Consider the following 15854-nt stretch of genomic DNA (forward strand, 5'->3'; position numbering starts at 1 on the left):
TTTATATATATAGATAAGACACAAACATAGGGTAATCATTCAGAATCACCTCACAGATTGACACTGAGATAAATTAAGCGGGAGATACAGAGCGCAATGGGACATATGGCGGAATGGACAAGAGAGCTGGAGAAATAAGAAACGGCCTGAGAGTCCAGAAGACAGTGACCGGAAGCTGATAGACATCAGTGAGTGGGGGCGAGAAATTGCGCCAGCATTCGGTCCCGTGGCTTAGCTGGTCAAAGCGTCTGTCTAGTAAACAGGAGATCCTGGGTTCGATTCCCAGCGGGGCCTATTTTTATAGAATCTCCAGGGGTGAGTTTCTTCTCGTATGAAAAGGCTACAATTCTTTTAAATGTAACTGTGCCTGCACCAGTTCCCATTCTGGATGAAGGCTCCAGTGGCTGCGAGGCCTCCGTTGAATTTCACCGCTTCTGTATTTCTGGCGGTGCTGATTTTGGACTCTTCATCAAAAATCCATGTTTCCTAAGCAGTGCCATGCGATACTTTGCAGAGCTCCAGTTGTTGATGTGTGGTGCCGTGCTCGTATAGTGATTAATAATCTGCATTCTGGCCGCAGCAACTTCGGCTCCAAACCGAAACATAACGCAGACTTTTCTTCCTTCCACAATCAATAGCTCTCCTTTACTTTCCCCCTTCAATTTCATTATAATTTTCCTGCGGTATTTCCTTAATCTAACATTCACTTTCAGCCACTTAAACTGCTAAGTGTGCTCTGCTACCACCACTCTTCCTGGGCCACATGTCCCATACGCCCCAATCTGAGTTGGTGCTTTGAAACCAGTCGATACATTTAGACCTGCGAGACCTCCCGACAGTCAAGCTCTGCGAAAGCAGAGCCGGCCTTCGGAACCAATGCAGCCCGATTCAGAAAATTCCTTGGGAAATTAAGCTTCAAACTTTTCAAACAAATCGTTTTATTGACATAATAATACAAGTTTTACAGAGAGAGACTTGTATAACCTCAGTGGTGCAACTCAAAACTCAGAATGTTCAATTCTTCTGCTTCGGGAGAGGGAGAGATGAATTATGAGTTGGTGTCCTCCTTGTTTTTTTTCTGGTCAGTCTTCCAGATCTCCACTCCGTTTGTCTGTCTCCTGGACTGTCTCCTGGAATGTGTTCTGCTTTTCACTTTAGAATGGCTGCTCTTGTACCATTGCTGCTGACAGAAACAAGCCTTCCAGTGACTTTCCATTCTCTCTCTCCCACGGTTAAACAGACTGATGCTACCGGACAGCAGCGAGTGTATGGGAAGGTATCTCAGAGACTGTCGAGGCCTCCTTATCTGGAGCTTCCAGACAATCTGCAGATAACTTTTGGAATTCGGTCAGCAAACCTTCTTGAAGTAAGTGATCCAGTTGTCTCGGCAATCCTTTAGTTTCCTTAAAACCGGCATTGAAAATTCCAAAATCCTCCAAGAGGGAGCAGATTGAAGAAAATAAATTATTTGAAGTAGTTAATTATCATAATGAGATAGCCCGCTGCGAGCAGGGCTCGAACCTGCGCGGGGAAACCCCATTGGATTTCAAGCCCAAAGCCTTAACCACTCGGCCATCGCAGCCGCGAAAATGTTGACTCCAAGATACTAAGTTCTCAAATCGCTGACCCTGTTTATTGTTGGCGATGACGGTTTCGTGATATTTAATTTGCTGCAAATTCAGCAAGTCCAGAAGAATCGCAGCGATCATTACAATAAAAGAAAACTTCCGATATTTAACGGTATGTAAGATGTTGAGAACAGTATGGAATATTCTGCAGGGTAATGAAAATAAACAGCAGAAACATTGTGGTCTGCTCCCACATGAAATAGATCAGCCACAGCCTCTGCTCCCTGCCCGCCTGCTGCAGAAACCTTGTCTCCAGATTACAAACTGATTCTAGGTCGGAGATAAATATTCAGGGTAGAGCCTAAACGCAGCGGGTGGGATCAAATGATAAAGCAGTTATTTTAGACCAGAGACAGCGAAAAATGTCCTATATTGCTCACATGCATCAATTTGTGAATCTGACATTAAATGGGTTTAAATACAGTGGGGGGATTTAAAGTAGATTCGGGGTCAATAGTTTCCAAGTTGATCTTTCCTGTGTCTCTCTTGCCTCTCTGCCCCCTTCCTCCCACAGGCTGCCGGTTTTTAAACCTTGTTTTAAATCTGCTGCTTGCTGGACCAGTGCATTCCACAGTCTCACAACCCTTTCTACAAATACCCTTTCAGTGCTTGATTTCTCTGCTTATTAGTTATGAATCACCTTGAGGTGCAATGGTGGCGATTGTGACGTCAGATTAAAAGGCAGGCTATTTGAAACACGTTGGAGTCACAGTTTCTTTTGCACAGAATTGAAACTGAAACTTTTAAGCTGGAATATTGTATTTGCTGCATCACAGTAAACAATATCGTGGTATAACTGTTGGCTTATTTGTTCCCCAGTGTCAGAGGAAGAGTTGTCTGATCCCCCCATTTATTTCATACTAGCTGGGGAGCCCGGCGTTGCCGGGGCTGTTTTGGGGAAGGCGGTTTAAATCGAGTGCCAGGCTTTGGGGCCCTGTCTGTGTCCCTTTGTGAATCTGGTGCTGGGCAACATTTTAAATCGAGTGGCAGGCTTAGGGCCCTGTCTGTGTCCCTGTATGTCTACCTTTTGAAAGGTTGAAAAATGAAAGTGAAAGTACTTATAAAACGTTTTTGGTAAATCTTATGTTACTTTTAAAAGAGATACTAACTTTGAAAGTCGTTATAGCTGGAAGCTGAGGTCATTTGAGCTGGAAGCTTAGTGAAAGAATGGCTGCCACATCACCGAGATGAAAAAGAATAGTCCTGCCCATACACACACCGATTGGCCAACCATCAGGGGACCGTACTGTAGGATTGGTCAATCGTGACGGAACAGGATTGGTGGAACCTTGATGTCAGTCAATCAATGCTAGCAGATAATGAGTTTAATTTTGAAGTTTTTTGCTGAAGGTTTTTTGCATAAGGCGCGAACACTTTTCCTCCGACTGAGAAGTAAATACGCTTAAAATCATCTCTGAAGCGTAAGCTTTCTTTGGAGGTAACGCGTGCGTAGGTACGCCCTAAACTTTCGAGCGCATAGCCCGACAGACGCACAGGCGATGACAGAATGACAGACAGAATGACAGACAGAATGACAGACAGAAGTACCGATTTATATATATAGATAAGACACAAACATAGGGTAATCATTCAGAATCACCTCACAGATTGACACTGAGATAAATTAAGCGGGAGATACAGAGAGCAATGGGACATATGGCGGAATGGACAAGAGAGCTGGAGAAATAAGAAACGGCCTGAGAGTCCAGAAGACAGTGACCGGAACCTGATAGACATCAGTGAGTGGGGGCGAGAAATTGTGGCAGCATTCGGTCCCGTGGCTTAGCTGGTCAAAGCGTCTGTCTAGTAAACAGGAGATCCTGGGTTCGATTCCCAGCGGGGCCTATTTTTATAGAATCTCCAGGGGTGAGTTTCTTCTCGTGTGAAAAGGCTACAATTCTTTTAAATGTAACTGTGCCTGCACCAGTTCCCATTCTGGATGAAGGCTCCAGTGGCGGCGAGGTCTCCGTTGAATTTCACCGCTTCTGTATTTCTGGCGGTGCTGATTTTGGACTCTTCATCAAAAATCCATGTTTCCTAAGCAGTGCCATGCGATACTTTGCAGAGCTCCAGTTGTTGATGTGTGGTGCCGTGCTCGTATAGTGATTAATAATCTGCATTCTGGCCGCAGCAACTTCGGCTCCAAACCGAAACATAACGCAGACTTTTCTTCCTTCCACAATCAATAGCTCTCCTTTACTTTCCCCCTTCAATTTCATTATAATTTTCCTGCGGTATTTCCTTAATCTAACATTCACTTTCAGCCACTTAAACTGCTAAGTGTGCTCTGCTACCACCACTCTTCCTGGGCCACATGTCCCATACGCCCCAATCTGAGTTGGTGCTTGGAACCAGTCGATACATTTAGACCTGCGAGACCTCCCGACAGTCAAGCTCTGCGAAAGCAGAGCCGGCCTTCGGAACCAATGCAGCCCGATTCAGAAAATTCCTTGGGAAATGAAGCTTCAAACTTTTCAAACAAATCGTTTTATTGACATAATAATACAAGTGATATACCTATCAATTCGTCCAATAAAAAGCGACGAGTTAGGAACGTAACTAAAGGTTTTTATTGACTAAATAACAGAGCCCACCCTCGTGGGTGATCGGGTCCAACAAGGAGGAATACCAGCCAGTCGACTACCTTTATACCTGGGCAGGTAGGTGGAGCCATGGGTGGAGTCGGAGGTGGTCAGCCCAGGTATAACAGCGCGACAAGAGGCGACCTCGTATCGTGATACAACAGTGATAACGGTGATAACAATACAACAGTGATAACTATAGTGTAACGATAAAAGTGGTTTACCACATTCACCCCTTGTTTAGATTTGAGTCCGGCGGGGTGAAGTGTACTACCAGTTCTGGTATGTCAGTCTGTCCGGAGGCCTCGTAAGCCTCTCCGATCGTCGCAGCGGCGGTACTGCATTATCCGGTGTTGGTGCTGGTGTCTGCGTGGTCGGCGAAGGCTCGTGGGGTTCCGGCATGCCGTCTACCTGGGCTGGAATTGGGGGGGTGGTGGGGGGGGGTAAAGGTGGTGTCTCCGGAGTGCCCGAGGGTGCGAGGTCTCGTAAGGAGACAGTGTCCTCCCGCCCGTCTGGGTAAGCCACGTAGGCGTACTGGGGGTTGGTGTGCAGGAGGTTCACCCTCTCGACCAGGGGGTCTGTTTTATGGGCCCTCACGTGCTTTCGCAGCAAGACGGGCCCCAGAAAGGTCAGCCAGGTTGGTAGAGTGGTTCCCGTAGTCGACTTCCTGGGGAAAACAAACATTCGTTCATGGGGGGTGGCGTTAACGGCAGTGCAAAGTAGTGACCGGAGGGAGTGCAGCGCTGTCGGGAGGACTTCCTGCCAGCGGGAGGTTGGGAGGCCCTTAGACTTTAAGGCTAAGAGGACGGCCTTCCATACCGTCGCGTTCTCTCTTTCCACCTGGCCGTTCCCTCGGGGGTTGTAGCTGGTGGTCCTACTTGCTGCAATACCTCTCGCTAGTAGGAACTGACGGAGTTCCTCGCTCATGAAAGAGGAGCCCCGGTCACTATGTATATAGTTTGGGAACCCGAACAAGGCGAAGAGGTCGTTCAGGAATTTAATGACCGTGGTACTGGTCATGTCTGGGCAGGGGAAGGCAAAGGGGAAACGGGAGTACTCATCAACAATGTTGAGGAAGTACACGTTACGGTCAGAGGACGGGAGGGGCCCCTTAAAGTCAATGCTCAGGCGCTCGAAGGGGCGGGTGGCCTTGATCAGGCTTGCTCTGTCCGGCCTAAAGAAGTGCGGTTTGCACTCGGCACAGGTCTGGCAGTTCCTGGTTATGGTCCTGACCTCCTCGATGGAGTAGGGCAGGTTGCGGGCCTTAATGAAGTGGTAAAGTCTGGTGACCCCGGGGTGGCAGAGGTCATTGTGGAGGGTCTGAAGTCTATCACTTTGCGCGCTGGCGCATGTAATTCGTGACAGAGCATCGGGGGGTTCGTTCAGCTTACCTGGCCGGTACAAGATATCATAATCGTAGGTGGAGAGCTCGATTCTCCACCTCAAGATCTTGTCATTCTTGATTTTGCCCCTCAGCTTGTTATTAAACATAAAAGCGACCGAACGTTGGTCGGTAAGGAGGGTAAATCGTTTGCCTGCCAGGTAGTGCCTCCAGCGTCGTACCGCCTCCACAATCGCCTGGGCCTCCTTCTCGACCGACGAGTGTCGGATCTCAGGGCCCTGTAGGGTCCTTGAGAAGAAGGCCACCGGTCTCCCCTCCTGGTTAAGGGTGGCGGCTAGGGCGAAGTCGGATGCATCGCTCTCGACTTGGAAGGGGATGGACTCATCCACTGCGTGCACAGTGGCCTTGGCAATGTCTCCCTTAATGAGGGAGAAGGCTGCGCACGCTTCCTCCGTAAGGGGGAAGGATGTGGACTTCATGAGGGGTCTGGCTTTGTCCGCATAATTGGGCACCCATTGGGCATAGTAGGCGAAGAGCCCCAGGGTTCTCTTAAGTGCCTTAGGGCAGTGGGGGAGGGGTAGCTCCATGAGGGGGCGCATTCTTTCGGGGTCGGGGCCGATGAGTCCGTTCTCTACTACACAGCCAAGGATGGCAAGGCGCGAGGTGTTAAACACACATTTCTCCTTATTGTAGGTGAGGTTCAGCCGTTGGGCTGTACGGAGGAAATTCTCCAGATTCACGTCGTGGTCCTGCCGGTCGCGGCCGCAGATGGTGACGTTATCTAGGTAGGGGAATGTGGCCTGCAGTCCGTTCTGGTCAACCATCCGGTCCATCTCCCTTTGGAAGACCGAGACCCCGTTGGTGACACCGAAGGGGACCCTAAGGAAGTGGTATAGGCGCCCATTCGCCTCAAAGGCGATGTACTGGCGGTCCTCAGGGTGGATAGGGAGTTGGTGGTAGGCCGACTTAAGGTCGATGGTCGAGAATACGCGGTATTGTGCAATCTGATTGACCATGTCAGATATGCGGGGAAGGGGGTATGCGTCCAGCTGGGTGTATCTGTTTATGGTCTGGCTGTAGTCGATGACCAGGCGATTTTTATCGCCGGTCTTAACGACCACGACCTGGGCACGCCAGGGGCTGTTGCTCCCCTCGATGATGCCCTCCTTCAGGAGACGCTGCACCTCAGAGCTAATGAAAGCTCTGTCCCCAGCGCTGTACCGCCTGCTCTTGGTAGTGACGGGTTTGCAGTCGGGGGTGAGGTTAGCGAATAGGGAAGGTGGCGGCACCTTGAGGGTGGATAGGCTGCAGGTGTTACGCGGTGGGCGGTTTAACCTTCGCTGGTTGTCGACTGTGAGTGGGGGGAGGGGTCCACCGTATGCTAGGGTTACACTTTGGAGGTGGGATTGGAAGTCCAGCCCTAGTAGGACGGCAGCGCAGAGCTGGGGGAGGACGAGGAGTTTAAAGTTTTTATACTCTGTACCCTTAACCGACAAGGTCACAGCACAGTAGCCGCTAATGTCCGTGGCGTGGGACCTCGATGCCATCGAGATTCGGATGCGCGTTGGCAGGACAGGGAGGGAGTAGTGGCTCACCGTGTCTGGGTGGATGAAGCTCTCTGTGCTTCCGCTGTCGAACAGGCAGGTCGTGGCGTGGCCGTTTACTTTGATGTCCATCATCGACTTGGACAGGTGGTGTGGGCGGGCTTGATCCAGAGTGACGGAGGCTAGCGTGTAGGTAAGCGAGTCGTTGTCGTCTGCGGGCGACGCGGTCGTCGGGTCCGGGGGCCCGGTGGCAGTCGGGCGTGGTGGGTAAAATGGCGTCTCCCACGAGGTAGGACAAAATGGCGGAGAAGATGGCTGTCCCCATAACTCACATGAGGCACTATTGGGGTCGGTTGCCTTGATCAAAGATGGCCGCCCCCATGACTCACGTGTGGGGACACTGGCCTCAGTTGCCGTGAAAGAAGATGGCCGCCCCCACAGTTCGCATGAGGCACTGCTGGCCTCTGAAGATCCGCTCCTGCAGGCCTTAGAGAAGTGGCCTTTCTTCCTGCAGGTTGCGCAGGTAGAGTTCCTGGCTGGGCAGCGCGACCTCGGGTGCTTATCCTGGCCGCAAAAGAAGCAGCCGGCGGCCCGATCGCGGGTGCCCGATGTCGGAGCCGGTACCGGGGGTGGCGGGCCCGGTCGGGTCCGGGACGCCGACGCTGAGGTAGGTCCCGGGGGCGGTGCTGCGAAGGGTATTGCGGTAGGGGTCGGGCCCGAGTCCCAGGGTCGCGAGCAGTACCTGGAAAACGCCTCCTGGTCCTGATGGGCCACCTCCAGGGAGAGAGCGAGGGCTTCAGCTTTGTCCAGGTCGAGGTCTTTAGCTTCAAGCAGTCTTTGCCGTGAGTAGCCGGACCGTAGGCCTTTCACAAAGGCATTGCGGATATTACCTTCCGTGTTTTCAACAGCCGTCACCGCTTTAAAGTCACAGTTCCTGCCGAGTGCTCTTAGCGCCCGTAAAAATTCAGCTACAGACTCTCCTGGCTGTTGCGGGCGGGATCTTAGGAGGTGCCTGGTGTACATGTAATTTACCGGGCTTCGGTACTGCTGTTTCAGTAGGTTGATAGCGGCCTCGTACGTAGTCGTGTCCTGGATGAGTGCGTATACTCTCGGGCTCGCTTGGGCGTTCAGAAGTCTTAGTTTGGATCTCTGCGGGGCGCCGGATTCTTCCAGGTAGGATTCGAAGCAGTCCAGCCAGTGTTTGAAGTTGAGGGCTGCGTTTGCTGCCTGTGGGTTTAGATCCAGGTACGGTGGTTTGAGGGCTTGCAGCCAAGCCGGCTGGTGTGGCTGTGCTTCTGGGAGGGCTTCTGGCTGGCCAGTAGTAGACATCTTTAAAATTTAGTCAATAAAATTGATATACCTATCAATTCGTCCAATAAAAAGCGACGAGTTAGGAACGTAACTAAAGGTTTTTATTGACTAAATAACATAGCCCACCCTCGTGGGTGATCGGGTCCAACAAGGAGGAATACCAGCCAGTCGACTACCTTTATACCTGGGCAGGTAGGTGGAGCCATGGGCGGAGTCGGAGGTGGTCAGCCCAGGTATAACAGCGCGACACGAGGCGACCTCGTATCGTGATACAACAGTGATAACGGTGATAACAATACAACAGTGATAACTATAGTGTAACGATAAAAGTGGTTTACCACAACAAGTTTTACAGAGAGAGACTTGTACAACCTCAGTGGTGCAACTCAAAACTCAGAATGTTCAATTCTTCTGCTTCGGGAGAGGGAGAGATGAATTATGAGTTGGTGTCCTCCTTGTTTTTTTTCTGGTCAGTCTTCCAGATCTCCACTCCGTTTGTCTGTCTCCTGGACTGTCTCCTGGAATGTGTTCTGCTTTTCACTTTAGAATGGCTGCTCTTGTACCATTGCTGCTGACAGAAACAAGCCTTCCAGTGACTTTCCATTCTCTCTCTCCCACGGTTACACAGACTGATGCTACCGGACAGCAGCGAGTGTATGGGAAGGTACCTCAGAGACTGTCGAGGCCTCCTTATCTGGAGCTTCCATACAATCTGCAGATAACTTTTGGAATTCGGTCAGCAAACCTTCTTGAAATAAGTGATCCAGTTGTCTCGGCAATCCTTTAGTTTCCTTAAAACCGGCATTGAAAATTCCAAAATCCTCCAAGAGGGAGCAGATTGAAGAAAATAAATTATTTGAAGTAGTTAATTATCATAATGAGATAGCCCGCTGCGAGCAGGGCTCGAACCTGGGCGGGGAAACCCCATTGGATTTCAAGTCCAACGCCTTAACCACTCGGCCATCGCAGCCGCGAAAATATCGGCTCCAAGATACTAAGTTCTCAAATCGCTGACCCTGTTTATTGTTGGCGATGACGGTTTCGTAATATTTAATTTGCTGCAAATTCAACAAGTCCAGAAGAATCGCAGCGATCATTACAATAAAAGAAAACTTCCGATATTTAACGGTATGTAAGATGTTGAGAACAGTATGGAATATTCTGCAGGGTAATGAAAATAAACAGCAGAAACATTGTGTTCTGCTCCCACATGACACAGATCAGCCACAGCCTCTGCTCCCTGCCCGCCGGCTGCAGAAACCTTGTCTCCAGATTACAAACTGATTCTAGGTCGGAGATAAATATTCAGGGTAGAGCCTAAACGCAGCGGGTGGGATCAAATAATAAAGCAGTTATTTTAGACCAGAGACAGCGATAAATGTCCTATATTGCTCACATGCATCAATTTGTGAATCTGACATTAAATGGGTTTAAATAAACTGGGGGGATTTAAAGTAGATTCGGGGTCAATAGTTTCCAAGTTGATCTTTCCTGTGTCTCTCTTGCCTCTCTGACCCCTTCCTCCCACAGGCTGCCGGTTTTTAAACCTTGTTTTAAATCTGCTGCTTGCTGGACCAGTGCATTCCACAGTCTCACAACCCTTTCCACAAATACCCTTTCAGTGCTTGACTTCTCTGCTTATTAGTTATGAATCACCTTGAGGTGCAATGGTGGCGATTGTGACGTCAGATTAAAAGGCAGGCTATTGGAAACACGTTGGAGTCACAGTTTCTTTTGCACAGAATTGAAACTGAAACTTTTAAGCTGGAATATTGTATTTGCTGCATCACAGTAAACAATATCGTGGTATAACTGTTGGCTTATTTGTTCCCCAGTGTCAGAGGAAGAGTTGTCTGATCCCCCCATTTATTTCATACGAGCTGGGGAGCCCGGCGTTGCCGGGGCTGTTTTGTGGCAGGCGGTTTAAATCGAGTGCCAGGCTTTGGGGCCCTCTCTGTGTCCCTTTGTGAATCTGGTGCTGGGCAACATTTTAAATCGAGTGGCAGGCTTAGGGCCCTGTCTGTGTCCCTGCATGTCTACCTTTTAAAAGGTTGAAAAATGAAAGTGAAAGTACTTATAAAACGTTTTTGGTAAATCTTATGTTATTTTTAAAAGAGATACTAACTTTGAAAGTCGTTATAGCTGGAAGCTGAAGTCATTTGAGCTGGAAGCTTAGTGAAAGAATGGCTGCCACATCCCCGAGATGAAAACGAATAGTCCCACCCACACACACACCGATTGGCCAACCATCAGGGGACCGTACTGTAGGATTGGTCAATCGTGACGGAACAGGATTGGTGGAACCTTGATGTCAGTCAATCAATGCTAGCAGATAATGAGTTTAATTTTGAAGGTTTTTTGCTGCAGGTTTTTTGCATAAGGGGCGAACACTTTTCGTCCGACTGAAAAGTAAATACGCTTAAAACCGTCTCTGAAGCGTAAGCTTTCTTTGGAGGTAACGCGTGCGTAGGTACGCCCTGTAACTTTCGAGCGCATAGCCCGACAGACGCACAGGCGATGACAGAATGACAGACAGAATGACAGACAGAATGACAGACAGAAGTACCGATTTACATATATAGATAAGACACAAACATAGGGTAATCATTCAGAATCACCTCACAGATTGACACTGAGATAAATTAAGCGGGAGATACAGAGAGCAATGGGACATATGGCGGAATGGACAAGAGAGCTGGAGAAATAAGAAACGGCCTGAGAGTCCAGAAGAGAGTGACCGGAAGCTGATTGACATCAGTGAGTGGGGGGGAGAAATTATGCCAGCATTCGGTCCCGTGGCTTAGCTGGTCAAAATGTCTGTCTAGTAAACAGGAGATCCTGGGTTCGATTCCCAGCGGGGCCTATTTTTATAGAATCTCCAGGTGTGAGTTTCTTCTCGTGTGAAAAGGCTACAATTCTTTTAAATGTAACTGTGCCTGCACCAGTTCCCATTCTGGATGAAGGCTCCAGTGGCTGCGAGGCCTCCGTTGAATTTCACCGCTTCTGTATTTCTGGCGGTGCTGATTTTGGACTCTTCATCAAAAATCCATGTTTCCTAAGCAGTGCCATGCGATACTTTGCAGAGCTCCAGTTGTTGATGTGTGGTGCCGTGCTCGTATAGTGATTAATAATCTGCATTCTGGCCGCAGCAACTTCGGCTCCAAACCGAAACATAACGCAGACTTTTCTTCCTTTCACAATCAATAGCTCTCCTTTACTTTCCCCCTTCAATTTCATTATAATTTTCCTGCGTATTTCCTTAATCTAACATTCACTTTCAGCCACTTAAACTGCTAAGTGTGCTCTGCTACCACCACTCTTCCTGGGCCACATGTCCCATACGCATCAATCTGAGTTGGTGCTTTGAAACCAGTCGATACATTTAGACCTGCGAGACCTCCCGACAGTCAAGCTCTGCGAAAGCAGAGCCGGCCTTCGGAACCAATGCAGCCCGATTCAGAAAATTCCTTGGGAAATGATGCTTCAAACTTTTCAAACAAATCGTTTTATTGACATAATAATACAAGTTTTACAGAGAGAGACTTGTACAACCTCAGTGGTGCAACTCAAAACTCAGAATGTTCAATTCTTCTGCTTCGGGAGAGGGAGAGATGAATTATGAGTTGGTGTCCTCCTTGTTTTTTTTCTGGTCAGTCTTCCAGATCTCCACTCCGTTTGTCTGTCTCCTGGAATGTGTTCTGCTTTTCACTTTAGAATGGCTGCTCTTGTACCATTGCTGCTGACAGAAACAAGCCTTCCAGTGACTTTCCATTCTCTCTCTCCCACGGTTACACAGACTGATGCTACCGGACAGCAGCGAGTGTATGGGAAGTTACCTCAGAGACTGTCGAGGCCTCCTTATCTGGAGCTTCCAGACAATCTGCAGATAACTTTTGGAATTCGGTCAGCAAACCTTCTTGAAGTAAGTGATCCAGTTGTCTCGGCAATCCTTTAGTTTCCTTAAAACCGGCATTGAAAATTCCAAAATCCTCCAAGAGGGAGCAGATTGAAGAAAATAAATTATTTGAAGTAGTTAATTATCATAATGAGATAGCCCGCTGCGAGCAGGGCTCGAACCTGCGCGAGGAAACCCAATTGGATTTCAAGTCCAACGCCTTAACCACTCGGCCATCGCAGCCGCTAAAATATCGGCTCCAAGATACTAAGTTCTCAAATCGCTGACCCTGTTTATTGTTGGCGATGACGGTTTCGTGATATTTAATTTGCTGCAAATTCAGCAAGTCCAGAAGAATCGCAGCGATCATTACAATAAAAGAAAACTTCCGATATTTAACGGTATGTAAGATGTTGAGAACAGTATGGAATATTCTGCAGGGTAATGAAAATAAACAACAGAAACATTGTGTTCTGCTCCCACATGACACAGATCAGCCACAGCCTCTGCTCCCTGCCCGCCGGCTGCAGAAACCTTGTCTCCAGATTACAAACTGATTCTAGGTCGGAGATAAATATTCAGGGTAGAGCCTAAACGCAGCGGGTGGGATCAAATAATAAAGCAGTTATTTTACACCAGAGACAGCGATAAATGTCCGATATTGCTCACATGCATCAATTTGTGAATCTGACATTAAATGGGTTTAAATACAGTGGGGGGATTTAAAGTAGATTCGGGGTCAATAGTTTCCAAGTTGATCTTTCCTGGGTCTCTCTTGCCTCTCTGCCCCCTTCCTCCCACAGGCTGCCGGTTTTTAAACCTTGTTTTAAATCTGCTGCTTGCTGGACCAGTGCATTCCACAGTCTCACAACCCTTTCTACAAATACCCTTTCAGTGCTTGACTTCTCTGCTTATTAGTTATGAATCACCTTGAGGTGCAATGGTGGCGATTGTGACGTCAGATTAAAAGGCAGGCTATTGGAAACACGTTGGAGTCACAGTTTCTTTTGCACAGAATTGAAACTGAAACTTTTAAGCTGGAATATTGTATTTGCTGCATCACAGTAAACAATATCGTGGTATAACTGTTGGCTTATTTGTTCCCCAGTGTCAGAGGAAGAGTTGTCTGATCCCCCCATTTATTTCATACTAGCTGGGGAGCCCGGCGTTGCCGGGGCTGTTTTGGGGCAGGCGGTTTATATCGAGTGCCAGGCTTTGGGGCCCTGTCTGTGTCCCTTTGTGAATCTGGTGCTGGGCAACATTTTAAATCGAGTGGCAGGCTTTAGGGCCCTGTGTGTGTCCCTGTCTGTCTACCTTTTAAAAGCTTGCAAAATGAAAGTGAAACTACTTATGGCTTTGGGGCCCTGTCTGTGTCCCTTTGTGAATCTGGTGCTGGGCAACATTTTAAATCGAGTGGCAGGCTTAGGGCCCTGTCTGTGTCCCTGTATGTCTACCTTTTAAAAGGTTGGAAAATGAAAGTGAAAGTACTTATAAAACGTTTTTGGTAAATCTTATGTTACTTTTAAAAGAGATACTAACTTTGAAAGTCGTTATAGCTGGAAGCTGAAGTCATTTGAGCTGGAAGCTTAGTGAAAGAATGGCTGCCACATCCCCGAGATGAAAACGAATAGTCCCGCCCACACACACACCGATTGGCCAACCATCAGGGGACCGTACTGTAGGATTGGTCAATCGTGACGGAACAGGATTGGTGGAACCTTGATGTCAGTCAATCAATGCTAGCAGATAATGAGTTTAATTTTGAAGGTTTTTTGCTGCAGGTTTTTTGCATAAGGGGCGAACACTTTTCGTCCGACTGAAAAGTAAATACGCTTAAAACCGTCTCTGAAGCGTAAGCTTTCTTTGGAGGTAACGCGTGCGTAGGTACGCCCTGTAACTTTCGAGCGCATAGCCCGACAGACGCACAGGCGATGACAGAATGACAGACAGAATGACAGACAGAATGACAGACAGAAGTACCGATTTACATATATAGATAAGACACAAACATAGGGTAATCATTCAGAATCACCTCACAGATTGACACTGAGATAAATTAAGCGGGAGATACAGAGAGCAATGGGACATATGGCGGAATGGACAAGAGAGCTGGAGAAATAAGAAACGGCCTGAGAGTCCAGAAGAGAGTGACCGGAAGCTGATTGACGTCAGTGAGTGGGGGGGAGAAATTATGCCAGCATTCGGTCCCGTGGCTTAGCTGGTCAAAATGTCTGTCTAGTAAACAGGAGATCCTGGGTTCGATTCCCAGCGGGGCCTATTTTTATAGAATCTCCAGGTGTGAGTTTCTTCTCGTGTGAAAAGGCTACAATTCTTTTAAATGTAACTGTGCCTGCACCAGTTCCCATTCTGGATGAAGGCTCCAGTGGCTGCGAGGCCTCCGTTGAATTTCACCGCTTCTGTATTTCTGGCGGTGCTGATTTTGGACTCTTCATCAAAAATCCATGTTTCCTAAGCAGTGCCATGCGATACTTTGCAGAGCTCCAGTTGTTGATGTGTGGTGCCGTGCTCGTATAGTGATTAATAATCTGCATTCTGGCCGCAGCAACTTCGGCTCCAAACCGAAACATAACGCAGACTTTTCTTCCTTTCACAATCAATAGCTCTCCTTTACTTTCCCCCTTCAATTTCATTATAATTTTCCTGCGTATTTCCTTAATCTAACATTCACTTTCAGCCACTTAAACTGCTAAGTGTGCTCTGCTACCACCACTCTTCCTGGGCCACATGTCCCATACGCATCAATCTGAGTTGGTGCTTTGAAACCAGTCGATACATTTAGACCTGCGAGACCTCCCGACAGTCAAGCTCTGCGAAAGCAGAGCCGGCCTTCGGAACCAATGCAGCCCGATTCAGAAAATTCCTTGGGAAATGATGCTTCAAACTTTTCAAACAAATCGTTTTATTGACATAATAATACAAGTTTTACAGAGAGAGACTTGTACAACCTCAGTGGTGCAACTCAAAACTCAGAATGTTCAATTCTTCTGCTTCGGGAGAGGGAGAGATGAATTATGAGTTGGTGTCCTCCTTGTTTTTTTTCTGGTCAGTCTTCCAGATCTCCACTCCGTTTGTCTGTCTCCTGGAATGTGTTCTGCTTTTCACTTTAGAATGGCTGCTCTTGTACCATTGCTGCTGACAGAAACAAGCCTTCCAGTGACTTTCCATTCTCTCTCTCCCACGGTTACACAGACTGATGCTACCGGACAGCAGCGAGTGTATGGGAAGTTACCTCAGAGACTGTCGAGGCCTCCTTATCTGGAGCTTCCAGACAATCTGCAGATAACTTTTGGAATTCGGTCAGCAAACCTTCTTGAAGTAAGTGATCCAGTTGTCTCGGCAATCCTTTAGTTTCCTTAAAACCGGCATTGAAAATTCCAAAATCCTCCAAGAGGGAGCAGATTGAAGAAAATAAATTATTTGAAGTAGTTAATTATCATAATGAGATAGCCCGCTGCGAGCAGGGCTCGAACCTGCGCGAGGAAACCCAATTGGATTTCAAGTCCAACGCCTTAACCACTCGGCCATCGCAGC

The 15854-nt window shown here is 48.1% G+C and overlaps 8 non-coding genes across 8 annotated transcripts; 4 read left to right on the forward strand and 4 right to left on the reverse strand.

Moving 5' to 3' along the window:
- Nucleotides 1-220: 220 nt before the first annotated feature.
- Nucleotides 221-294, forward strand: trnat-agu (transfer RNA threonine (anticodon AGU)). Its single transcript has one exon. It is a non-coding gene; the product is annotated as a tRNA-Thr (tRNA).
- A 1206-nt stretch (nucleotides 295-1500) lies between these two features.
- On the reverse strand, nucleotides 1501-1582 carry trnas-uga (transfer RNA serine (anticodon UGA)). Its single transcript has one exon. It is a non-coding gene; the product is annotated as a tRNA-Ser (tRNA).
- A 1817-nt stretch (nucleotides 1583-3399) lies between these two features.
- trnat-agu (transfer RNA threonine (anticodon AGU)) lies at nucleotides 3400-3473 on the forward strand. Its single transcript has one exon. It is a non-coding gene; the product is annotated as a tRNA-Thr (tRNA).
- A 5822-nt stretch (nucleotides 3474-9295) lies between these two features.
- On the reverse strand, nucleotides 9296-9377 carry trnas-uga (transfer RNA serine (anticodon UGA)). The gene has a single exon. It is a non-coding gene; the product is annotated as a tRNA-Ser (tRNA).
- A 1819-nt stretch (nucleotides 9378-11196) lies between these two features.
- trnat-agu (transfer RNA threonine (anticodon AGU)) lies at nucleotides 11197-11270 on the forward strand. The gene has a single exon. It is a non-coding gene; the product is annotated as a tRNA-Thr (tRNA).
- A 1193-nt stretch (nucleotides 11271-12463) lies between these two features.
- On the reverse strand, nucleotides 12464-12545 carry trnas-uga (transfer RNA serine (anticodon UGA)). Its single transcript has one exon. It is a non-coding gene; the product is annotated as a tRNA-Ser (tRNA).
- A 1960-nt stretch (nucleotides 12546-14505) lies between these two features.
- trnat-agu (transfer RNA threonine (anticodon AGU)) lies at nucleotides 14506-14579 on the forward strand. The gene has a single exon. It is a non-coding gene; the product is annotated as a tRNA-Thr (tRNA).
- Nucleotides 14580-15772: 1193 nt separating this feature from the next.
- Nucleotides 15773-15854, reverse strand: trnas-uga (transfer RNA serine (anticodon UGA)). The gene has a single exon. It is a non-coding gene; the product is annotated as a tRNA-Ser (tRNA).

The sequence above is a fragment of the Somniosus microcephalus genome, unplaced genomic scaffold (genome assembly GCF_052327205.1).
Source record: "Somniosus microcephalus isolate GS21.2 unplaced genomic scaffold, FLI_Smic_1.0 unresolved_chr1, whole genome shotgun sequence".
Lineage (NCBI taxonomy): Eukaryota > Metazoa > Chordata > Chondrichthyes > Squaliformes > Somniosidae > Somniosus > Somniosus microcephalus.